Here is a 10,126-nt window from a genome sequence, read left to right as displayed (position 1 = left end):
TCCTTTGCTGTACAGAAGCCTTTTAGTTTGATATAGTCCCACTTGTTCATTTTTGCTTTTGTTTCCTGTTCAAGGTATTTTTACATAAAGAATCCAACTTTTTTCCCTTTAAAAAACTGAGTCACTACGATATGAGGAGGAGCTTCCGGCATCAGCACTCTCTGGAGGACTCATGCCAGGGGATGATCATCAAAAAGCCTCCACAGGGATCCGTGCGATGCTGCGGTTGTGGCTGCGTCCACCCCATTTCCTGGACTTGCCATTGGAATGAGGAGGGAGATGTCTAGGCTGGCATGTGCATACAGTGGGACAACGAATTTGACCGGATCTGTACTGTTGGAACTCAATCAGGAGTTGGGAGGGGTGCAAGTTGTAGCGCTCCAAAATCTTACGACTATAGACTATCTACGGTTAAAAGAACATACAGGATGTGAACAGATCCCAGAAATGGGCTGCTTTAATTTGTCTGACTTCTCTCAGACTGTTCAAGTACAGTTGGACAATATCCATCATATCATAGACAAATTTTCACAAATGCCTAGGGTGCCTAAATGGTTTTCTTGGCTTCACTGGAGATGGCTGGTAATTATAGATTTGCTTTGTTTATGTCACCGTATTCCTATTATGTTAATATGTGTGCGCAGGTTAGTAGTTTAAAACCTATACATGCTTAAGGTACTCTACAAGAAGATATGTTAAAGAAATAATCAATCCTCCCATGTTTTCTTCCATATGCTACCTCTATAGCTTTTCTTCTTCCTTCCTAATTACAACCCTTAAATAGAATTCGTGCCTCATATCGAATTTACCGAGTATCATAATTCCTCCAGGTGGTAAAGATACCTTGAGACAAGTGCTGGGCATAGAAGCCACAGGGCATAAATCTGCAAAGAAGTAAAAAGCTAACCTTTTCAAAGAATATTGCTTCTCTCTCACTTACCAACTTTACATTTCCCTGTATGGCCCCGGAAGATGACTGGTTAGCCAGAGACGGGTAAGATTCCTCAAGGGAGGAACAACCTAAGACACACAGTCGCAGGGGGGCTATCAGGTGAGAAATTGGGGAACAACAGTGGTGAAGCTTAGAACCTCACCCCCCCCCCCCCCGTGTTGAGAGAAAGTTTCTGCATCCATGGATGTTTTATTGCTCTTGTCTAGCTCGGATTAGCACATTGTCTACAGGCACACACCTGATCATCTACAATTGCTCTCTTACAACACTAAACTATGTTTTCTACCTTTATCTTGTGTCTACCTACCACTTCAGCAGTTTATTAAAAATAAAAATAATAAAGGGAGAAATGTGGGATCCACATATAAATCAAGTATAAAAATCAAATGAATATTCATATTTGACCTGATTGTTTATAGTTTATAATGCGTGATCAAAACCGAAAGTTTCTGTGATGAATGCCTTTGTACTGTTCACCATGTAAGAACTTATTCACTATGTAAGAATTCGTTCACCATGTAAGAACTTGTATGTTATGCTTCAGAAGATTGGAGACTGAAGAGAACTAGGCTTGAGATGGATTAATGACTGTGCATTGAGCATTGACCCCCCTATACAGAATTTTATTGTTAACAACCATTTGATCAATAAATATGAGAGATGCCCTCTCAAAAACAAAAACAAAAACAAAACTGAGTCACTCAGTTTTAAAAAAAGACAAGCCCTCTCTCACCCACATTCTATAGTTCACAGCATTCTTTCATCTTGAGCCCTCTTGCCATTACCCCCACCCTGCTAAACAGGAAAGATGACACTTTGAGTTTTATCCCACTTTTCAGTCCTAACCTTACCCTAGACTGTAGAGCAACTTGGATTTAGTGATTCTAATGCTTGTCAGGAAACTCCCTTGTCTTTCATAAGGGGATAAAACATGCTTATTGTCCTTTTCTGAAGCAAAGTTGTGCTCTCTGTATAGGCTTGATACAAGACCAAGTAATAGCAGGTCATAATTTTATAATGTTTCTAAAACCTGAAACTATATAGGGTCGTAGTGGGTTATGATAATTATTTAGAAGGAAATATCTTACACTCTCTTTATGTATTCTACATGCTTGAAGTTATGGATATTGCTATCTTATTGCTTGTTTTGGTGAGGAATAAAAATTGAACAACATAGTGATTCTACAACATTTTGCTATGCTGATGGACAGTGACTGTAAAGGGGTTGTGGGGGGGACCTGGTATAGGGGAGAGCCTAGTAAACATAATATTCTTCATGTAATCGTAGATTAATGATAACAAAAAAAAAAAAAAAGAAAGAAAAGGGGGATTACTCCCTGATAGGATAAAACCACCTGCAAATCACCGATTAATGCATGCTTTAAATATCCTTAATTTTGATCATTTAAAGGGTGTCAGATGATCAGCTATGGAAGTACATTTTTCTGATAATATTCCTTTCTCTTAAAAAAAAAAAAGCAGTTCCTGTGTGGTGATCTCCAATAAGTTCTTCACAATGGTATAAAGGTCATATCAAAGGGTGGGCAAAGGGTTTGTTTGTGTTTATACAGAGGATCAAAGCCTGATTTGGCTACCCAGAAAACGAATTAAGATACGATATGAAGAAGAACTTCCAACATCAACATTCTCTGGAAGAGTCATTCCAGAAGATGATCATCAAAAAACTTCAACAAAGATCCTGGCACTGTTGCAGTTGTAGCTACATTCATCCTACCAGTTCCTGGACTTGCCATTGGAATGACGAAGGAGATATCTAAGCTGGCCTGTGCATACAGTGAAACAACAAATTTGACTGGATCTATACTGTCAGAACTCAACCAAGAATTAGGAGAAGTGCAAGTTGCAGTGCTCCAAAATCTTGCGACTATAGACTATCTACTGTTAAAAGAACATATGGGATGTGAACAGTTCCCAGGAATGTGTTGCTTTAATTTGTCTGATTTTTCTCAAACTATTCAAATTCAGTGAGACAATATCCATCATATAATTGATAAGTTTTCACAAATGCCTAGGGTGCCTAACTGGTTTTCTTGGTTTCACTGGATATGGCTGGTAATTGTAGGTCTGCTTTGGTTATGTAGCTGTATTCCTATTATGTTAATGTGTGCATGCAATTTAATTAGTAGTTTAAAACCTATACATGCTATGTTACACTACAAGAAGATATGTCAAAGAAATAATCAATCTTCCCATGTTTTCTTCCGTCTGCTACTTCTAAAGCTTTTCTTCTTCCTTCCTAATTACAACCCTTAAGTAGAATTTGTGCCTCATATCGAAATTACTGAGTATCATAATTCTTCCAAGTGGTAAAGATACCTCATGGCAAATGCTGGGCATAGAAGCCACAGGGCATAAATCTGCAAAGAAGTAAAAAGCTAACCTTTTCAAAGAATATTGCTTCTCTCTCACTTACCAACTTTACATTTCCCTGTATGGCCCCGGAAGATGACTGGTTAGCCAGAGACGGGTAAGATTCCTCAAGAGAGGAACAACCTAAGACAGGCACAGTTGCAGGGGGGCCAACAGGTGAGAAATTGGGGATCAACAGAGGTGAGGCTTAGAACCTCACCCCCCCTGTTTTGAGAGAAATCTTCTGCATCCGTGGATGTTTTGCTGCCCTTGTCTAGCTTGGATTAATACTTAGTCTATAGGCACAGACCTGATCATCTACATTTGCCCTCTTACAGCACTAAACTATGTTTTCTACCTTTATCTTGCATCTACCTACCACTTCAGCATTTTATTAAAAAAATATTAATAATAATAATAGGAGAGAAATGTGGGATTTACATATAAATCAAGTATAAAAATCAAACGAATATTCATATTTGACCTGATTGTTTATAGTTCATGATGCGTGATCAAAACCGAAAGTTTCTGTGATGACTGCCCTTGCACTGTTCACCATGTAAGAACTTATTCACTGTGTAAGAACTTGTTCACCATGTAAGAACTTGTTCGTTATGCTTCAGAAGATTGGAGACTGTTGAGAATTAGGCTTGGGGTTGATTAATGATTGTGCATTGAGTCCTCTATACAGAATTTTATTGTTGTTAACAATCATATGATCAATAAATATGAGAGATGCCCTCTCAAAAAAAAAAAAGAATAAATGTCTTTTCATATAAGAACTAACAAATGACCATTAAAGGTTGAGGATATATGCTTGAAATCAAGTATGTTTTCGTAAACTTAAGATGGGGTATAAATTTCATTTTGAGTTGTTAACTAGGAGGCACTTGCAAAACAAAATTAAATTGAAAGGGAGTTTGAATGAGTTGAAACTATCAGCCACTCACTCAGTATGACCATGGGCAAGATGCTTAACTACTGTGCACTGCCCATTCCTCACATCTATAAAATTGGGATTGTGATACTTGTGTGTATGAAGTTGTGACTCACTCGGATGAACGGTACTGTGCAAGTGTGAAGTGTTTGTCAATAACAACAATAATCCTCATCACACTCCCTCAGTATGATCTGTGTTGAAATTGAGCAGTGCTTAAAAAGATTACCTATGAAATCATGTCCTCAGTATTTATGTTGTTACATGCTCTCTTAGCATCAATACTTTTCCTTCACAACATGTATCATGGCTGGTGATAGTGTATTTGTTTGACTGAATAATACTTGTTTCCTCCCAATGAGATCCCAGTCCCCATGAGAACAACAGGGGCAAGTTAGTCTGTTTACTATTGCATCTCCAATGCCCAGCACAGTTCCTGCACGTGGTAGGCATTTGGTAAGTATTTATCAAGTGGACAAATTAATGAAAAAGTAAATAGTGCATTTTTCTATGAATTCTACCAAAACAAAACAAAGCAAAAAAAAAAAAAAGGCTAAAACAATAAAACAAAACCCTAGAGAGGCAAAATTAGCAGTTTGGTTCTGTCCTCCAGTATGGGAATGTTAATGTGCTATGCTGTATAAATAAGTGATTCCTGTTGGTCATAATCCTGTAGTGGGAATGAAGCCATGAGAAATTATTGGAGTGATTTTCAACAGCATAAATATTTAGTAACAGATGCACATAGATGGCAGATTGCCTCATTCCAGTGCCATCTGTTAGACAACTGTCTATTCTAATAGGACTGATCCATTGGAACTAGACCAATAGCACTCTCTCAGATGTTTTAAGTTTACTTTCAAAATTCTTATGAAAGCCTTGAACGAGGAAAGATGTTTCCATGTCTGGTTGGCTGGTGCTCAGTAATGGTGCATTACAACACCTTGGCAAACTGTGAAGTCCATTTGATGTGTCATAATGCTCCACAAGGAAGTGTCTCTCTTAAGTGTTTTGTCAGAAGTCAAACTAAATAATGGCACTAGAAACTCACTCAGGTACAAATAATTGGGTCCAACAGAGTTCAGTGCAGATTGTGCAATTGACAACAGAAGTTGGCATGAGATGAAGGGTATAACCCATGGTCATCATTAGCGTGTGGGATTTATTTTTTTAAACAGGTCTAAGGCAGTATAGTATAAACTCTGTAGAAAATATACCATATGTACATGCAATTAGGTTATACCCAGTGAAAGCATAATGATTCTTAGCCTGGACATGCCTTTCAATAAAAACTTTTACCAAGCTTTTTTGCTGTATAAAGCTGGAGACAGTGTTAGTGTACATAAATTTACTCTGTGCATGACCAGTTGTGTTGGTGATGTGTCATAAGTGTGGGCCAACGTCTGTAAATGTCTTAATGCTTGGAATAGTATCATAATGCCAGGTACCCAAATGGGACTCGGTAAATATTTGTTGAATGAATGTTCTAGGACCAATTGAAGCAATTCCCTGTGGATTCCCAGCATGAAAGCAAGTCTTACAGCCTTAGCTCAAGCTGACTATGAATTAGAACTTGGGATACTTAGTGTGCAGAGCAGAACGCAGAGCAAATTGCTTATCACTACTGTGTACTTGTAATGAACTTTAAAATGCTGTGTGATTTCCAAAATGTAAATCACCAGGTATGTTTTTTGGGGAGTCAAACATCCAACCATGGCTGTTTGGAGAGAATACATCCTTCTGAGTCTTGGTTAAGTTAAAAGAATGACTAATGTTTTACCAGATTCTCCCATGATTCAAAAGTTTGTGTTACTCAGCCCATTAATACCTTTAGCTCCTGTGATCTCCCCTCCCAGTGAAATGATAGCTACAAGGCAGTAATGATAATTGGAGTAGGAGATCTTGACTTTGCCCTGTGGCAGTAAAATGGCACACTTTGAGTAATTGCATATGTATACAGTACTGTTTGAAAGAAATGAGGTATATTATCATCATATAAATATTTAGAATTTTGTTAAAGCATGTTGAAAATATTACGTAGTTTCAGTATGGATAAGAATCAAGTTCTGCCTTTTGTTTCTACTGTTGTCTTTTTTCCCAAAACAAGCAGCGTCTGTTCGTAGGGACAGAGCCACCAGAGGCCTGACTGAGCTCACTGATTGCCTTCCCCTTGCTAACACGAGAAATACTGCAGTCAGAGGAGTGCTGAGTTCCAGTTCAATGTAGCTAAACATTCACAGGTGTTTTGGAGCCGAAACTGAGCAGTTGGTTGGAGAACCTATAGGAATTTGAAGATTTGTATGTTTCTGCTTACCACCCCACCATCTTTTTACAACAATTCATTAAACAGAGGTCTGGATAGTTTGGAGTCAATACTTTGTGTTTACCTCTCCTCTTGCTAAAGTCCCCATGACCCAGTCACCAAGTTCAGTGGGCACATCGCAGGCCTTGTAGCTTGACCTCTCAGCAGCACTTGATAGATCTTGAAATTTCTTCCTAGATTTGGGGGCTCTTTCTTTTGTTTATCTTCTTTAACTCCTGTACCTTTTTTTTAGAGTCTTCTAGCTGCCCCATAAATGGGGTGTTCTCCAGAGTTCGGTCCTTGGTTCTTTTTTTTTCCTATTCAGTCTCCTTGGTAGACTTTTGTAGTTTCCATTTAAAATCCATGCACTGACGCCTCCACTTGTGTGTCCCCATGTCAGCTGCTGAGCTGCAGACCTGTGTGTCCAGCCACCCTGAATATATATATATATATATATATATATGGTAACAAGGACAATCACAACAGCAGCAGCTACTCACTACCGAATGCTCTGGCAGACAGCTCAGTGGTTTATTGCTTCATTCCATCTATTCCTTTCAGCAACACTGTGAGGTAAATACTGTTATAATTTTGTATTTATAAATGAGGAAGCTAAGGTGAGATGCATTTAGTACCTTTCCCAAGGTCATTCAGTTAGTAGCAGAGCCTCATTTTTAATCTCAAGTATGGAGCCAAGTTTTAAACAAGCAATTTGAATACGCATGTTAAAGTGAAATCCCTTACTTTTTCTCTCTTACACACACACACACACACACACACACACACACACACACACACACACAACCATCCTCTCCCATTATTCCCTGTTCTGCGTGAAAGGACCATATTTCATCCCTAAAGTAAAAGTATGGGATATGCACAATACCCCCCAGATACTGTGGATTACAAGAGTACTTTTATTTATTTATTTATTTTTAATATGCATAAATTATTTTATTTTAAAATTATATTTACAATGTGATATTAAAAACATATTCTTACCAAGCATTTTGTATGATACATTCAAATATTACTAATAGTTTACTGAGGCTTGTATGAAAGTACTGAACTAGGTTAATTTCCGTTTCTCAGGTAACTACTGCATTTCCTCAGGCCTTAGCTAGCTGTCTGTTACAGAATGAGCAGTAAATACATCCTCACTACACGCCATTTCCCCACTGCACTGCCCCATGTCCCCTGGACCCTTATGCTCCCTTCTTCCGCTTTCTGCAGGCACTTCTACTTTATCACTGAATCACAGGTAACTAAAACTGTCTTTTCCATGTCTCTATCGCTAGTGATTAAGAATATATGAGACAAAAAAAAGAACTTTCAGTGATGCTTGGTGAACAAAAGACTACTACCTCTAAGTGTCCTACTATTGTTCACTAAGTGAATAATCCATCTAATAATTTAACTTAAAATCTTGGTGTGTATCTTATTAACTGATAATATTTTTAAAGGAATTTTTCTTGAGGTGTTAAAAAATTTCATCCAGTTTTACAGTCAAACTAATTCTGAGTCTTGAAAACACTTCATTATTGCACACATTAGGCTTGGAGATTGAATTTGCTATCTGTATTCAAATGAAATGTTGCCGAATGACATGAATTTGTTTTAAAAGAAATCAGAAAGCCTTTATAGATAATTTGTTTGCACATGATTTCCCTCCAATTTACAGAACTTTTCACAAATTTGAAAATGTGTTTTGATATCATGCTCACAGTCAGAAAGATACCTGCTTAGTTGTGACCTGATAATAGAACACGCCTGTGTAGACTTGAATAGAGGTTACATAAAAATCCCATCTTGACTTTGAGAAAGGGATGTTTTCCATCTTAAACAGTAACTTTATGCGTTGTAAGCTTCACAAAAACTCCAGCGACAAAAGACTCACGACGTAAATCCAGTTCTTTTGTCCGAAGAAAATTTAAAATGGGTGCAAATGCTGCTGGATCTCGATCAATAAATACTGCACCAGTTTCGTCTCGAAGTGTTGAAATTCTTCCACTCAACAAGCTGGAAAAAACCGAATCTGGAATCCACATGAGAGTCTGCCTTGTACCAAATCTGGTCCCGCCGACGTTCAGCTGCACGATCTCGCCGCTGCCGGCCGCCGCCGCAGCGAAGGTGCCGCAGTGCCTCCCGCCATCTCGGGCGGCTCGGGGCGCGCACGCCGCCCTCCCTCCCCGGCCGGGGCCGCCGAGCTCGCGGCGGGACCCCCGAGGCGGCGGCGGCGGCGGCGGCGGCGGCGGGCGGGCGGTGCGCGGAGCCTCCCCCACCTTCCCGGCCACCGGGCGGGGCTCTCCGGCGTCCGCCTCCTCCCCTCCGATCCCGCGGCGCGGGAGGGGGGCGCGGCCTCCGCCTCTCGCGGCCTCCAGGCCGCCGGGTCGGCCACGGCGCCTCTTCAGCGCGGGGCTTCCACCGTCGCCGCCGCCACCACGGCACGGCCGCCCAAGAGTACTTTTATTTTTATGTCCAAAATATTCCCTTTACATTAAATAGAGGTTTCAAACTCATGACCTTCAGGATGTATTGTTTGGACTACACACTCTGAGAAAGTATCTGACAAACATCTAGATTTCTTACTTTTCTTTAAAAACCTGTGCTGGCGCTTTCGCATGGCCACAGTCATCTGGAGCTGTGTCGCAGCTTCCTCTCCCCTGGGCCTGACTTTTTCTCTTAAAAGCAATATTAAATTCCCGTTATGTAAGTAGGATATCTGCTAAGTCAACTTCTCAGTAGTTTCTATCATTTTAAAATTAAAATGCTGTAAAGACTAATAATCTATAAGCTGTTTTTAAAATTTTGTTTTAAAAATCTATGTGTATGTGCCAAATTGGATTCCCCAAAATTCGTATGTGAAGTCCTAATCCCCAGTACCTCAGTGTGACTGTATTTAGAGATACAGGGCCTTTAAAGAGGTGTTTAAGGTAAAAATGAAATCATTGGGATGGGCCCTAATCCAATATGATTGTTGTCCTTGTAAGAAGAGGGAATTAGGACATAGGCACATTCAGAAGAAAGACCCTGTGGTGGATGACACAGGGGGAGCCAGCCATCTACAGGCCAAAGTTTGAGGCCTCAGAAGAAACCAGCCCTGATGACACCTTGGTTTCAGATTTCTAGTCTCCAGATGTGTGAGGAAATAATTTCTGTCATTAAAGCCACCTAGTCTGTGGCACTTTGTTACGACAGGCATAACGAATTAATACAGTGTCTTTAAATTTTAATTCACTGAGATTTTAAGTCCTGTATTTAGGAACTTTATCCTTAGGAAAGGGATGGATTGGCATCTGCTAAATTCCTTCTTCCCACTTTGAATTTCTTTAAGGGATTTTTAAATTTGATCTAGGAAAAGAGGGCCATCCTTACTTTTTTCAGACTAGATAACACTTACGATCCACTACCTAAAAAATGACTTTTTCCTTTCCCTTTTAAAATTATTTCTGTTGAAGATATGAAGCAAAAAATCATTAAAATATAATTAATCCCCATTTATTGCATAGATTTAAACATAGTGGGTTTAATGTCTTCCAGACTTTTGTTTTGGTAGCTAGAGTAC

At 39.4% G+C, this 10,126-nt stretch overlaps 1 long non-coding RNA gene across 7 annotated transcripts in view; it reads left to right on the top strand.

Moving 5' to 3' along the window:
- The window catches only part of LOC140849287 (uncharacterized), a 38,400-nt gene extending 35,595 nt beyond the window's left edge, over positions 1 to 2,805 (top strand). For 2 of the 7 annotated variants that reach the window (XR_012131012.1, XR_012131010.1), the window contains exon 4: positions 75 to 2,798. This is a non-coding gene — a long non-coding RNA (uncharacterized lncRNA). Of the gene's footprint in view, positions 1 to 74 lie in introns of all 7 variants that reach the window. The other 5 variants (XR_012131009.1, XR_012131011.1, XR_012131014.1 and 2 more) reach the window with 5 other exon arrangements.
- Positions 2,806 to 10,126: the final 7,321 nt, after the last annotated feature.

This window comes from Manis javanica, chromosome 4, assembly GCF_040802235.1.
Source record: "Manis javanica isolate MJ-LG chromosome 4, MJ_LKY, whole genome shotgun sequence".
In the NCBI taxonomy this organism is placed as follows: Eukaryota; Metazoa; Chordata; class Mammalia; order Pholidota; family Manidae; genus Manis; species Manis javanica.
This window is presented reverse-complemented; position numbering and strand designations above follow the sequence as displayed.